We start from the raw sequence: 14,261 nt of genomic DNA, 5'->3' as shown, positions 1-14,261 counted from the left end.
AGTGAGCTGAGATCGCACCACTGCACTCCAGTCTGGGTGACAGAATTAGACTCTGTCTCAAAAAAAAAAAAAAAAAAAAAAAAAAAACCCAAAATACAAAAACCAAAACAAAAAAAAAAATGATATTAAGTATAACGAGCAAGGGGCAGAGCAGTGTGCTACCATCTGTGCGGAGGAAGGGAACAGACGATGAATTTGCTGGTGTTTGCAGATAAAAGGATTCACAGACACTACTAGCTGGGTGGCCTGGGGTCAGGCAGGGTAGGAAATAGGCAGCTAGGTGAGAAGGAGACTTTCTATCCTTTTGGATTTTTCCTAATCATGTGAATATATCATCTATTCAAAATATTAAATATATAAATTAAAAAAAAATCCACCTTGCAATCAGGCCCCTGCTGCCCACTCCAGCCTCATGTCTCATCTCTGAACAGCCTTTGCACCTCTCTTCTTTCTTCTCCATCTTGCCTCTCTGGGCTCCCTCCACGAGTCTCTCTCCTAGACCTTCTGGGCTCCCCTGGCCTCGGGGTATCTCTGCCCCAGCCCAGACCCTGCCCTGGTGACACAGGCCTGATATTCCTGTCTGAGTCTGTGTCTGCCTCCTCATAGCTGGAGCACAGCCTGTGTTCCCAGCCTACATATAGAGGACCAGGTTCCAAGGTGGTTGGTCCTCCTTGAACGAAGATTACACTGGAGAACAGGGGGCACTGCCTTGGAGCCCCAAGTTTGGAGCCTTTGTCTTTGCCTTCCCTCTTCTGTTTCCACATTGGTCTCCTCTGAGACAGTTCCAGTCTCACATGTGGTGTTCCTCCAGGAAGCCCTCCCTGCCCAAATCACATTCAGAGAGGGGTAGAACTGTCCAATTCCTCCTTCAAGCCAAACCCCCAACCCCTGCCTTAGGTTGAGCGACCTCAGGGCTGGGCTTTGAGCTTCAAAGTGAGTCCCCAGCCTGGAGGAAGGTCCTGGGGTCAGAAGTCACTGGGTGACTCTGGCAATCCTGCCCCTCTCTGGGCCTCCATCTGTACAGCCAGGAACACAGACCAGCTGCTCCAGAGTCGGTGATGGGCAACTTTAAAGCAGGGTGGGGATTTCTGCTAGCAAAACTCCCCCAGAGCCTCCAGCCTGCAGAGTCCCATCCCTCCTGCACAGCCCCACTCCTTTCCTTTGGACAGCTGCCCGTGGGGAAACTCCAAGCCTCCCTCAGGGAGCTCAGATCATCCCCCTACCAAAGAGGATTATCTGGGCTACTCTCAGTGACTCCATCCTCTTCTCTCCATCCCCGGGGCTCTTCCTCAGCCAGCTAGGTCAACTTCCCTCCCTCCCTTCCAACTTGTTTTACAGCTTCCCACTGATCCCCAGTGGTCTGTGGTCCAGTCCAGCCACCACAGACATTATCACATCAAATTCTCACCATAACCCTATAATAGGTACCATAATCATCATCCCCATTTTACAGGTACATAAACTGAGCCACAGAGGGGCTAAGTACTAACATGTGAGTACTTAGCTTTTACAGTGAATAATTACCCAGGACTACCCACAAAGCTAAGAGGAACAGTAGGATTTGAAGCAAAGTCATCTGGCTTCAGTCTGTTCTAACCATTACACTAACCCAGCTGGATATGAGATCAAGTACTTGTCCCCCAAGACTCTCAATGACCTGGCCCTTGCTGACTCACCAGCATCAAACTTCACCACCTTTACCACACTCTGGTTGCATCATGTTCTGGCCATAGTAGTCCCTCCAGCCCATCGCATTCTTACATCCTGGGCCTTTGCACATGCTGGTCTCTCTGCCATGTGTAGCTTCCTATTCTATGTTTGGCAACTTCTTACTCATCAGACATTTTTGGTGGCCAAAGAAGTGGGAGCCTAGGCTGTATGGTGGGCCAGGAAGGCTGGTCACTAAGCGGTGCAAGGCCTAGGTCCTGAAGGGCCTCAGACCTGCCAGGCTCAGAGCTCAGTCTTCCTCCTGCCAACACTTGTTCATACTCTTCCTTTTACACACTCCAAACTCTGGGGAATTCCTTCCTGATTCTAACCTAACTCACTCACTCTACAGGAGTCAGGAGGATTCCTGGACCTCTGGAGAATGTGCTCCTGCCTGTCCACTGTCAGTGTGACTGAGCTGGGCTGAGACAGGGTGCACATTCTGGGAGCGTAGCTGGTTGCCAGCTCCCACCTCCCTCAAAGAGCCTGTGTCCTTCCAGGTGGCAGCAGGGGGCAGGCAGGATCTTCCCACCACGCCAACAGGTTGTCCTCCTGATCAAGTGGGGCCCAGCCAGCTCCATGCCCCAGGTAGGGGGTGCCGTCTGCTCATAGGAGCACCAAGGATGGGTGGTGTGCTCCATCATCCTGGCTGCGTCTGGAGACCTGGCCCCCAACAGAGTTTACCCCTGCCCAGGGAGCCTGGCTGGTTGCCCTTCTAAGCCTGCAGAGACACTGAAGGGAGAGGCTTGTCTCACTCTAACACCTCTCATCAGGGAGGGCTTCCCTCTGCACACAACAGAGATTTCCTGACTGAGTCCTGAGAGCTCCATGGAAGTACATGGGGTGAGATGTGGTCCAGGGGGCAGACATGACCCTACTTTCACTTAAATCGATGAGATTGGCCTGCTTTATGCTTCTGTGTCAAGATTCCTCTAGAAGAAAACGTTCCACTATTTTTATTTTTATTCATTTATTTATTTATTAATTTTTGAGACGGAGTTTCATTCTTGGTTGCCCAGGCTGGAGTGCAATGGTGCGAGCTCGGCTCACTGCAACCTCTACCTCCCGGGTTCAAGGAATTTTCCTGCCTCAGCCTCCCGAGTAGCTGGGATTACAGGCATGTGCCACCATGCCCAGCTAATTTTTGTACTTTTAGTAGAGATGTGGTTTCACCATGTTGACCAGGCTGGTCTTGAATTCCTGACCTCAGGTGATCCACCCGCCTCAGCCTCCCAACCTCGGCCTCCCAAAGTGCTGGGATTACAGCTGTGAGCCATGGCACCCAACCAAGTTCCACTATTTTTAAAAGCTTCGATATTACCACTCTGGGATCAAGTCTAGGCTTTCAGGCCTGGCCTTTAGGAACCCCCGGGGCCCACCTGACCTCTCCAGAACCAGGGAGCTTTCATGGTACCCCAGACACACCAGGGTTTCTCCATCACAGGCCTCTGCCTTTGCAGTTCTCTCTGCCTGGAGGACCTTGACTCATTTCTGCCTATCAAGGTCCGGCTAGTCCTTCAAGATTCCAGCCACTGCCCTAAGTTAGGCTTCCCTGCCCTCACCCTTCTTGGCCTCCTTTGACCCCCAGTTCTCAGATGGGGCTTCTTGGGGCAGGAACCCCTTCTCCTTCACCCTGCAGCCCCCATGCTAACCCTGCACATACAGGCACCAGCGGGCCACAGTGCAATTGAATTTTAAAGGTTCCCCTGGGTTCCCCCAACTCACCACTCAGAGCTTATTTCAGAGTGAATTATCCACAACTAGTCAGAAAAGTTAGGAGCAGCTGTGCAGTCAGCGCTCAGTCAGTCCACCAGTGACAGTGAACACCCCAGTTCTCAGTCAAGTGGCTGGGATGTCCCCATGGGAGCAAGGTCTGCTCCCAGGCAGGAAGTGGCCTGGGCCCTCTCCCCACTAACCAGGCTCTGGCATCCACTGCCCAGCCCCGCCCCTTGCTGGACACTCAGAGGGTGGTACAGGAGCAAACTGCTCTGTTCACATCTCTCCAGAGAGATAATGCCTGTTTATGTTACTTGTTGACATCCAGCTGCCCCAATCTAATCCAACTTTGCTGTCATCAAAGCTTGCTCCAGGGAAGGTCTCAGGCTCAGTCCTCACTGCTGATATCTGCACAGATGTCTTTGTGGGTATGGAAATCTGCTGGGGATTGAAAAGAGAGAGAGAGAGAGAGAGAATGTGTGTGTGTGTGTGTGTGTGTGTGTGTGTGTGTGTGTGTGTGTGTGTGTGTGTGTGTGTGTGTGTACAATGCCTATATGCTGTGCTCCTCAGGCTTTGCCTGTGTTGAGATGGGCAGGGGTTTGCTGTCAGCTGACCCCACAGCATGGGAACTGTTGTTTCAGTGTGCCCCCCTCCAGCCCGCAGGCTCCACCAGGGCTCCTCTCTACATCTCCAGCCGAAGCACAGGGCCCAGCCCTGGAACGAAATTTCTTCCCCAGCACCCACAGCCCAGGCCTGGCCACACAGGAAGCGACCTGATGACTGAGGCCTAAGAGTTCAACTCATGGGACAGGACTCAGGGCTAGGGGCCCAGAGGGAGACAGGGCAGGAGGCTGGGGGTGGGGGAGGTTTGGGCTGGCTGCGGGTCTGGGCCTCTCTGGGCTCTTTCTCCAAATATGGAAGGTTTTTTTGTCTCCATTTGAGTCACGTCGGCCATGGCCCAAGAGATCTGCTTTCCAGATACAGCGAATGGGACTGTACCACACTGCCTGGCCTGCTGTCTCCCCTTCCCCTCCCCGTGGCCCATTCCTGCACCTTCCCCAACTCCTGGGCCAAGTTCTCTCTGCCAGCAGAAAGCCCAGCACCCACCTCAGCTGCTTTCCAGCAACAAGAGAAGGGTCCCTGGGCCCATAAAGGGAGGAAACACTCATTCCCTCTGTGCCTGTCACCTCCTCCCACTCCCCAAGGGCCCCTCAAGTGCAACTGAGCCATTCAACTAATATTTACTGAGCAACTACTATGTGCTGGTTCCTGGGACTCAGACCATGGACTGTGAATCCAATAGGATCACTATGTCCAAAGAAAAATCCACCCTTTCTTCCTGTGCCCACCTTGGTGATGGCACTACCCCCCCCCACCCAGGCAGTCCTAAAAGCCAGGGGCCTAAGCAAGGGTTCTGGAGCCAGACCATCTGGGTCTGAACTCCAACCCAGTGAGACTATCCTGGTTTGAATACCACCTCTCTCTTTCTGGGCTCTGTGATCTGAGCTAAGCACCCTCACCTTCTCTGGGCCTGTGTCTGCTTCCCACTCCACCCCCAATCAGTGCCAACTAGGGATAGCACCCTTTGCCCATCTGCCAGCTTCCACTTGCCTGGTCCCCAGGGCAGCAGCAATGCAGGGCTAGGCATAGGCATGGGTGGTAAAGGGAGCTGAGAGGAGCCTGGGCGCTCCCCCAGGGCAGGGCTTAGCTGTCCTCCTCCTGCCTCCCCCACATTATTTATTTAACAAATGTGTACTGAGGCTCTACCTCGTGCCAGGAACAGGAGGGCTTGGCATGTGTGGATCCACCTGACCAGAACCAAGCATTGGGTCACAGGGCAAACTGGGGGCTCCCACCCACATCTCCACACCCTAGAGCCTTAGAGGTCTGTTACCCTGAAGCAGAGAGGAGCTGCAATCACTGTGTATCCTGGGACAGAGGTGGTTCCTGACATCTGGGCTGGGAAGCTGAGGGGGACTCTGCCCTACACGGCCCTTTTCCTAAGGCCAGTCCCTGGCCAGGGTCTCTGTCTGGCTCTCTCAAGGGAGGCAGGGTGACACAGGCAGTCAGAAGAGATGAGAGACAGGCAGAGGAGCAAGACCCAGGGAGGAGAGCAGGGCAAAGGACAGAGGACAGAAGGAGAGAAAAAAACAGGGAGCCTCTGTGAGAGGAAGGCCTGGTGTGAGCGGCTGGAACAAAGATGCAGATGCCCAGGGGGCCAGCAGAGACCCTCCACTGCCCAGGCCCTGTGTCCAGGTGATGAGATGGGGCAGGCCGGGCCCGCCCTTCTCCTACTCCTCCACCAGCCTTGGGGCCAGACCCAGGACTATTTTTAGCTGGGGCTGAATTTAGCCATTCCCTCGGAAATTCCTCACCCGCCCCAGGCAACGCCCCCGCTGGCCTTGGGGAGCAGCCTGGAAGCGGCGGGTCCAGGCCAGAGGGAAGGAGGGGCCCAGGAGCAGCAGGAGCCTGGAGGGCGCTCAGGCATCTGATAGGGAAGCAGGCTTTCTGCTCAGTCCCCCAGTGTGAGGCACTCCTCTCCCTACAGCACGGCCCTCCTCTTCTTCAGGAAGGCTCCAGGGTTGTGGGGCCACAGAATAGCACTGGTCTCAGGATCTACAGTACAGATATCACAAGGTTCTTTGTCTCTGACTACAGGACCCACCACGAGGGCTGCTGGCAAGGATGCCTGCCTGTGGACCTACCAGTCCCCTTCCCCCAGCTCCGGAAAGCCTGCATATTCTAGAGCTCTGCTGGGACTCTGGAGGACTCCCACTTCACAGATGGGGAAACCAAGGCAGAGGGACTTGTCTTAGGTTAGAGCCAGCAAGGCAGCCCAAGCCTGCTCTTTCGCTCCCTTCCATGCTCCCTCCATCAGGCCTCTCCCAGGAGGGCTGGACTGCAGGGGCGGCCTGGAGCTCTGCAGCTCTGCAGGGACCCCCTTAGAGGCAGGGCACTTCCACTGGAGCAGAGGGTTTGAGGTCAGACAGGAAGCTTACTGGGCACAGAGGCAGGGCTCACAGCCACCTCACTCATTCAGAATACAGAGGAAATTTCTGCCCAGATGAGAGGTGAGTCCTGCTCCCCCAACCCCGTTTCTGATAGAGCCCCTGAACCTAAATTCGAATTTCCAGATTCTACCTCCAAATTGTCTTCCCAGTCAGTTCTCCCCTCGCCAGCTCCACATCCTCTGCTATCTAAGCTCAGGCTACTCATGTTCCCAGACCCTCAAGTCCGATCATCACCTCACAACCAAAGGATGCTATGATGTGCAAAGCTGGCAGTGCTCCCAGCCCTTCCTCTCCCAGGAAGGGAGAGGGGAGCTGGCAGAGGAGAGGTCCTTTGCCCAGGCCATTTAACTCGGCACTTGAGGCTTTCAACCTGGCTCCTGCCCACCTCTCCCCAGGTTCTCTGGTCAAACTGAGACCTCCCTGCCCCTCTTGGCCTCAGACACATACAGGGGCTTCCCTTTCCTGCCCTGGCTCAGACAAGTTCCTTAAAATGCCATGTGAACCACATCACTGCAGTTCTCAAGAACTCTCAGTGGCCCCTTACACAGTGTGAGGTTGGAGCAATGCTGAGATGCATGGGGAGGATTTCTGGCCCTGGTCCACTACTGTGTGGCCTTGGGCAAGGCCCCTTGCTGGGCCTCAGTTTCCCCATCTGAATGATGCAGGGATGAGGAAGGCTAGAAAACATGGCTGGTTTCTAAGGGTCTTTCCAGGTAGACAGTTCCGGCATTAAAGGCCCTGGCCCTTTTCTTCCTCCTCCTGCCCTTTTGGCCTGCCAAGAAGTTGGACATCTCATCACCAGGCCCTATCCCAAGGAGACAGGGGAAGACGGGGGACACCAAGAAACCCCTGAGTGAGACCTCAGTGATGCAGGCAGCTAAGAAAGATGGAGCTATCGGGACCTATATTGGGGGAAGGTGTCCCTCCCCATCCATCCACCCCTTCCCTTCCACATCTGCTCCTTAACCTCCAGTGCCCTGTCCTGGGAAAAGACTGAATGTTTGTCCAAGGGGTTGGGGAGTGGGGTCCCAGCAGTCCCTGGAGGCCTGGCTGTGGGGCTGGCTGGCAGCCAGGAACCCTGCCTCCCCCCTTCCTGCTCCACAGCGCTGCGAGGGAGCAGGGCCTGCTCACCCCCTGGGAACCAATAAACAGGAAACAGACACCAACCTTGTGTTTGCTCCCTCCGCCTGGCCCCTCCATCACACTGCCCCCACTGCCCCTCCCACTGGCCCCCGACCTGCTGCATCTCTCCAGACCCCAGAGCCTCAGGACCACAGGATGTCAGAACCAAGAAGTCACAATTTCAAAATCACAAATAAAATTAAGAGGTCTGCACTCTTGGAAAAGAACCCAGAATCCTTCATCTTGAAACCACAGGATTCTAGACTCTGAGAGTGACAATCTCAAAAGCATACACTAAGTGGCCACATTTCTGAGAGCTGTCTGGAGCCAGTGCCCTGGGCTGAGCACTCCAGAAGCATTCTCTTTTTGGCCCTCATAATAACTCCTTAGTGCCCTCATTCTATAGCGCAGGAAACTAAGGCTCAGAGTTGGGATCAGATGACTTGTTAATATCACCCAGCAAGGGGTCAGAGTCAGTTGTGATTTTAACCCTTATCAGTCTGAACCCAAAGCCCACCAGGCACACACACTCAGACTCTCTGAGCCTCACGGGCCGCTTCCAGTGAGGGGCAGCTTTGACGCAGAGAGGGCTTTGCCTCTGCTCTCCTCCGCGTGTGGGCTGAGCTATCCTGGACATGTCCCAGGGTGGGGTTGGTGGCAACAAAAGTAGAGGGGGAGCTGGAGAGAGGAGCAAGGACAGTGGCCATGTGGCTCAGCCTCCGGTCCTGGTTTCTCCCTCCTCCCCACCTCCAGAGAACCAGGCTCGGAGCCACTGACTATGTGGGTGTAGCCAGGCCCCAACCTGCCCTCCTGTCTAGAGCTTTGTCTTCTGCTTCAGGGCTGGAAAGAGGTGCCCAGCAGCCAAGAATCTTAGAATCATAAAACCTTAGCATCTCAGTCATGAGGGGAGGAGGTAACATTTCTTGAGCATTTACTTTGTGCCAAGCCCTCTTGGCATGCTTTCACTTAATCTCAGCAGCAGGGTGGGTGCGGTGGCTCACGTCCGTCATCCCAGCACTTTGGGAGGCAAAGACGGGAAGATTATTTGAGCTCAGGAGTTCAAGACCAGCCTGGGCAACGTAGTGAGACTTTGCCTCTACTAAAAGTAAAAAAATTAGCCAGGCATGATGGCGCCCGCCTGTGGTCCCAGCTCATTGGGAAGTTGAGGTGGGAGGGATTGCCTGAGTCCAGGAAGTCAAGGCTGCAGTGAGCCATGATTGACCCATTGCACCCTAGCCTGGGTGACAGAGTGAGACCCTGTCTGAAAAAAAAAAAAATTATCTTTTTTTTTTTTTTTTTTTTAATTTGAGACGGAATCTCACTCTGTCACCCAGGCTGGAGTGTGGAGTACAGTGGTACAATCTTGGCTCACTGCAACTTCCACTTCCCGGGTTCAAGCAATTCTCCTGCCTCAGCCTCCTGAGCAGGTAGGACTACTGGTGCACGTCACCACACCCTGCTAGTTTAAAAAAATTTTTTAATTTTTTTTATTTTTAGTAGAGATGGGGTTTTACCATATTGGCCAGGCTGAGTCTTGAACTCCTGATCTTGTGATACGCCCGTCTCCCAAAGTGCTGGGATTACGTGCATAAGCCACCGCGCCTGGCCGAAAAACAAAATAATCTTAACAATAATCCTCTGTGGAGTGAGGGGATACTGCCGCCATTGACTACAGCCTCAGGGGAGTAGGTAAGTGCTTGCCTGGGTCTGAAAGCCAGCGTGTGCGGAGATGGCATTCTGGACAGCACCCTTCACCCTCCACATGCCACCTCCCTGAAGCCTCCCTAGGCTTCTCAGGGATGAAGGGACCTGACAGGTCCTCTGGTCAGACAGCACCAATGCCACCAATTCCCACGTGGAGCTCCCAGCACATGGGATGAGGGCGTTTCTTTCCTTCTGCCGCTAGGCTCTCAGTTCTGCCCTCAGCTGTGGCAGCCTGGCAGAGACGTGACCCTCAACCCCTCCCTCGGCGCCGACCTTCCCTCCTTGCCCTGGATTTAAATTCTCCTATCAACTGCCCTTCTTGAGAGTGGCCTCATCCCACTTCCAGTCATCAAAACTACGGCCTGCCACCTCTGGAAGCCAGGCCTGGCCCCAGAACACACTGGCACTTCTGCCCCTGCCCCACCAGGCCTGGGCTCTGCCTGCTTCTGGACCTCACCCACCTCAGGAGGCTAGGACCCTTGGAGAAAGCTCCTGGCAAGGAGGGATGGTGTCCAAGTTTTCTCACTGCCCAACACGGGGCTCAATGATTGACTGCTAAATGAATGAATGACAAATGAACATGGAAAGAAATGGCAAGTTAAATGCAGTGGGCCTGAGTTAGAAGGTTCTGCCCCAGGACCAGTACCAGCTGGGGACTCTGATTCTCAGGAACCAACAACCTGGTCCTTTGCCTATCTGCAGTAGGCAGAATAATGGCCCTGGCATTACATCCTTATGCTAATCCTCAGAACCTGTGAATACGTTACCTTACATGGCAGCAGGGACTTTGCAGGTGTAATTAAGGATTCTGAGATGGGAAGATTATCAAATTATCAGGTGGGCCTAATGAATCACAAGGGTTCTTAAAGAGGAGGAAGGAGGCCAGGAGCAGTGGCTCACACCTGTAATTCCAGCACTTCGGGAGGCTGAGGTGGGCGGATCATGAGGTCAAGAGATAGAGACCATCCTGGCCAACATGGTGAAACCCCATCTCTACTAAAAATACAAAAACTAGCTGGGCATGGTGACGCGTGCCTGTAGTCCCAGCTACTCAGGAGGCTGAGGCTGGAGAATTGCCTGAACCAGGGAGGCGGAAGTTGCAGTGAGCTGAGATCGCGCCACTGCACTCCAGCCTGGCGACAGAGCAAGACTCTGTCTCAAATAAAAAGAAAAAGAAAAAAAGAGGGAGGAAGGAGGTATGGGGTGAGCAAGAGATTTGAAGATGCTAGGGAAGATGGGGGAAGGGGCCACAGGCCAAGGAGTGCTGGCAGCCAGGAGAGGCTGGTAAAGGCAAAGGCGTTGATCTCTCCAGGGCCACCAGAGGTGGGCAGGCCTGTCAGCACCTGGATCTTAGCCTAGTGAAACCCTTCATTCAGACTTCTGACCTCCAGACTGGAGAGCAGGAGATCTGTGTTGTTTTCAACCACTAGATGTGTGTAGTTTGCTACGGCAGCAACAGGACACTAATATACCACCCAGACCTCTGCAATCAGCACAGGTCTTCCCACCTCAGGTGCACTCTGCACTCCCCTCTCAACCTCTTCCTGCCTGGCAACTTCTCCAAGCTCCACTGGAAAGAAACCAGAGGAAGTTTTGTTTGTCTGGTTTTTGCTTTTTGTTTTGAGACCAGGTCTCACTCTGTCGCTCAGGCTAGAGTGCAGTTGGGCAATCACAGCTCACTGCAGCCTCAACCTCCTGGGCTCAAGCCATCCTCCCACCTCAGCCTCTCGAGTAGCTGGGACCACAGGTCTGTGCCACCACACCTGTTTTTTATTTTTAATAGAGACAAGGTCTCCCTGTGTTGCTCAGGCTGGTCTTGAACTCCGGGGCTCAAGCAATCCTCTCACTCAGCCTCCCAAAGTACTAGGATGACAGGGGTGAGCCACCACGCCGGCTCAGATAAAGGTTTACTGTCCCGTCAACTGCAACACCACACTTCTGGACAGTCCCCAGAGTGAGCAACAAAGTCTGCCACAAGTGTGGAGAAAGACCCTATCTGGGGGTGGGGGGAATCCTAGAGCAGGAGCCGATGGTGGGAAAAGCAGGTGCAGGGTAGACCCGGGCCTGAGTCCCGGCACCACTCTGAACCTGCCTTCTCAGCAGCCTAGTGGGGTGGTGGGTCCCTGCCTGCCAGCACTTCATTCTGCAACCGAGATCCTGCTCAGGACTGGGTCCTTTCCCAACAGCCCTGGGAGGAGGTTTATCCTAGTGCCCGAGAGCAAGGACGGCTCTGTGGCTCTGAGAGGGGATAGAACTTATTGAAGGCCTCACAGTAGGAAGGTCGTAGGGCAAAGCTGGACCGCAGGTCTCCTGACTCCTAGTGCAGACACCAGGCTGTCCCTAGTGAACCCTAGAGCTACTGGAAGTTGGGGTCCTGGAAGTCCCTCCAGGGGGCTCAGCCACTCTGGTTGGGGCCCCAAACCCCTGCATCTCATGGGCTGAGGTTCACTTACTGCACATAGCCCAGCAGCCTGATAGTTTTCCTCTGTGTCTGTCTCTCACAACCCCCAGAATGCCCCAGAGACCCTGGGAGGTGAGAATTAGAGGGAGGACATTGTGGGGGGAATCAACTCCCATGGGGAGACATCAGTTCCAATAGGCTCCTGCTTCCCAGGGGACCCAGGGCCCCCATTTCAGGGCCTGCCAGCAAGGCGCCAGGCTGCCTGGGCACATTTCCCAGTAAGTACACCAAGGCTTCAAGCCTTTCTGGGAAACACTGGCTCCCCCTTCCCCCACCCTGCCACCACCATCCCTGCCAACTCTGCTTAGTGGGAACTCTGTGGGACCAATGTATGGTCTAGGAGTCAGGACACCTGGAGCCAAATCCCATACTCAAGCTTTGGGGCCTTGGGCAGACCCTGCCCACTCCGGGCCTGCTTCTTTATTGGACTATTGGAGCCATGGCAATGCCCACCTAGCTGGAGGATCAGACGGGAGGGATGGGGCTATCTTGGGGGTCTGGGGGAGGCATGAGCTCCCTGTCCCAGGAGACATGCATGCTGGAGCTAAATGGGTATCATGGTGGCTGCAGAGGAGATACCAGTGGGATATGGCCCTGTCACCTGCCTCACTGGGACCCTGTGGCGGCTCCACTCTCCTAGCCTTTCAGCCAAGCCAATGTGGGTCTGCAGGGGGTGGCCAGTGTAGCCCAAAGCCCAGTCCACCCTGGGGACTTTGTCGAACTCCACCTCCCCACCCTAAGTGACCCCTCACACATACTGCCCAGCCATGTGAGAAGTTGTAGCTCTGTGTTCACCTTGAACATCAGGGTCCAGGCCTTTGAGGAGCCCCTGGGGCTGCAACAGAAACCCACCACCCCACCATCTCTGCCTGGGCCCCAGCCACTGTCATTTCTTGTCCAGATTATTCCAGTAGCCTTCTGACTGGCCTCACAGCCTCCACCTGGCCCTTGCAATCTACCCCCACAGAGCAGCCAGAGCAGACCCGTGAACGCATAAGTCAGACCAGGCCACTATTCCACTCAGAACCTTCCAACAGCGCCTGCCCCGTCTCACTTTGAGTACGTGCTCAAGTCCTCCTATTGGCCTACACGATCTTCCTCACCCTAACCCACCTCTGATCTTCTACTTCTCTGCTCCATCATACAGTCCTCTTGACTGTTTCTCAAACACCTCAGTGCCTTTGCACCTGCTGTTCCTCTCTGCCCAGAATGCTGTTTGCCTCAGCCACCTGACCTGCTCCCTCACTTCCTCCAGGCTTCTGCTCAAATGTCACCTCCTCAGACAGGCATTCCTGATCTCTTGATCTAAAGTACCCCCACCCTGTCATTCTCTACTCCCTTATCCTGCTTTATTTTTCTCCCAGCCCCTACCACTCCCTGACACAGAATGTCTCCATTTACAGACAGGCCTCCTCCCTAGTCTGGAAGCTCCACAAGGGCAGGCCTTTGTTTTGTTTGTTGCTGTATTCCCAGGCCTAGAAGGCCTGACATGTCTCATTGCTCAGACAGTATTTGTTCAATGGATGAATGTATTACCTTATCAAGGGCCACCCAAGTCTCTGAAACAAACTCTTACTGCACACAACCTGCCATATTCCTTTCCATCTCCTAGCCTCTGCTCATGCTGTGCCCTCTTCATAAAGCCCCTCTCTCTCTCTCAGTATTCAAGGTCAAGCTCAAGCAGAGCCTCTTCTAGGAAGTCCCTTGGCCAGTTTCCAGGCTAGTCCCTCAATATCCTAAGCCCCTTCGTGTTGGCTTCTAGATCCTACATTCTCTGTGTGTCTCAGCTCCCAGGAAGCCTGGGGGTGCCTCCACCCTACTGCAGGGCAGCAATGTGTAGCCTGAAAGATCATAGATGGGAGAGAGGGAGGGAAGCAGGAGGGGCAAGTCCCTACACGGGGAGAGGGGGCTGGGGACAGGATTAGCAGCAGCCTCTCCGCCTCCCAAACCCAGCTGGTCCCGGAAATGTGGGGCTGGAAAATGTCAGACTCAACTCTAGTCCATCCCCCAACCCTTCCTCGCTGGGGAGGACTCATTCCTGGGCAGCGTTCCCCTCAAGAGCCCAGGGCCCTTAGGAAGGGGTTAGGAGGAGATGTGAGGAATAAACAGGGGAAAGGGGCTGCCCTTCTGCCTGTTCTCCCCCATCTCACCCCCTCCTGCTGGGTGACAAGACATTTAATTATAGATATTTGGTACCACTCAGAATTCCGAGTGTCCTGATCACCTCCTCCCTTCCCCCCAGAACCAGTTTCCATGGAAAAAATCAGACAAAGAGCCAAGGAGGGGAAGGAGAGAACTCCCACCCCCGTGGGTTCCCCGCCAAAAGGGGAGAGAGAAGGGTGACTGGAAGAGCAGTTACCAGACCTTCATCAGCAAGGCAGGGAGCTGGCTGGGTAGGGAGGGGGTCTGAGTGGAGAGGAACAAGGCCAGGGTTCTGGTGCATGGGCCTGGCTCTGCCCGCCCTTGCTGTGTGACCTTAGACCTAGCATTCTCCCCTTCTGGGTCTCAAAGTTCTTCCCATCCCAACGGGCTCTGGTGAA

At 54.5% G+C, this 14,261-nt stretch overlaps 1 protein-coding gene across 2 annotated transcripts in view; it reads right to left on the bottom strand.

The window, feature by feature from the left end:
• The window catches only part of ARHGEF17 (Rho guanine nucleotide exchange factor 17), a 62,000-nt gene that overhangs the window by 40,211 nt on the left and 7,528 nt on the right, over positions 1–14,261 (bottom strand). The window lies entirely within an intron of this gene.

This window comes from Macaca mulatta, chromosome 14 (assembly GCF_049350105.2).
Source record: "Macaca mulatta isolate MMU2019108-1 chromosome 14, T2T-MMU8v2.0, whole genome shotgun sequence".
Classification (NCBI taxonomy): Eukaryota; Metazoa; Chordata; class Mammalia; order Primates; family Cercopithecidae; genus Macaca; species Macaca mulatta.
This window is presented reverse-complemented; position numbering and strand designations above follow the sequence as displayed.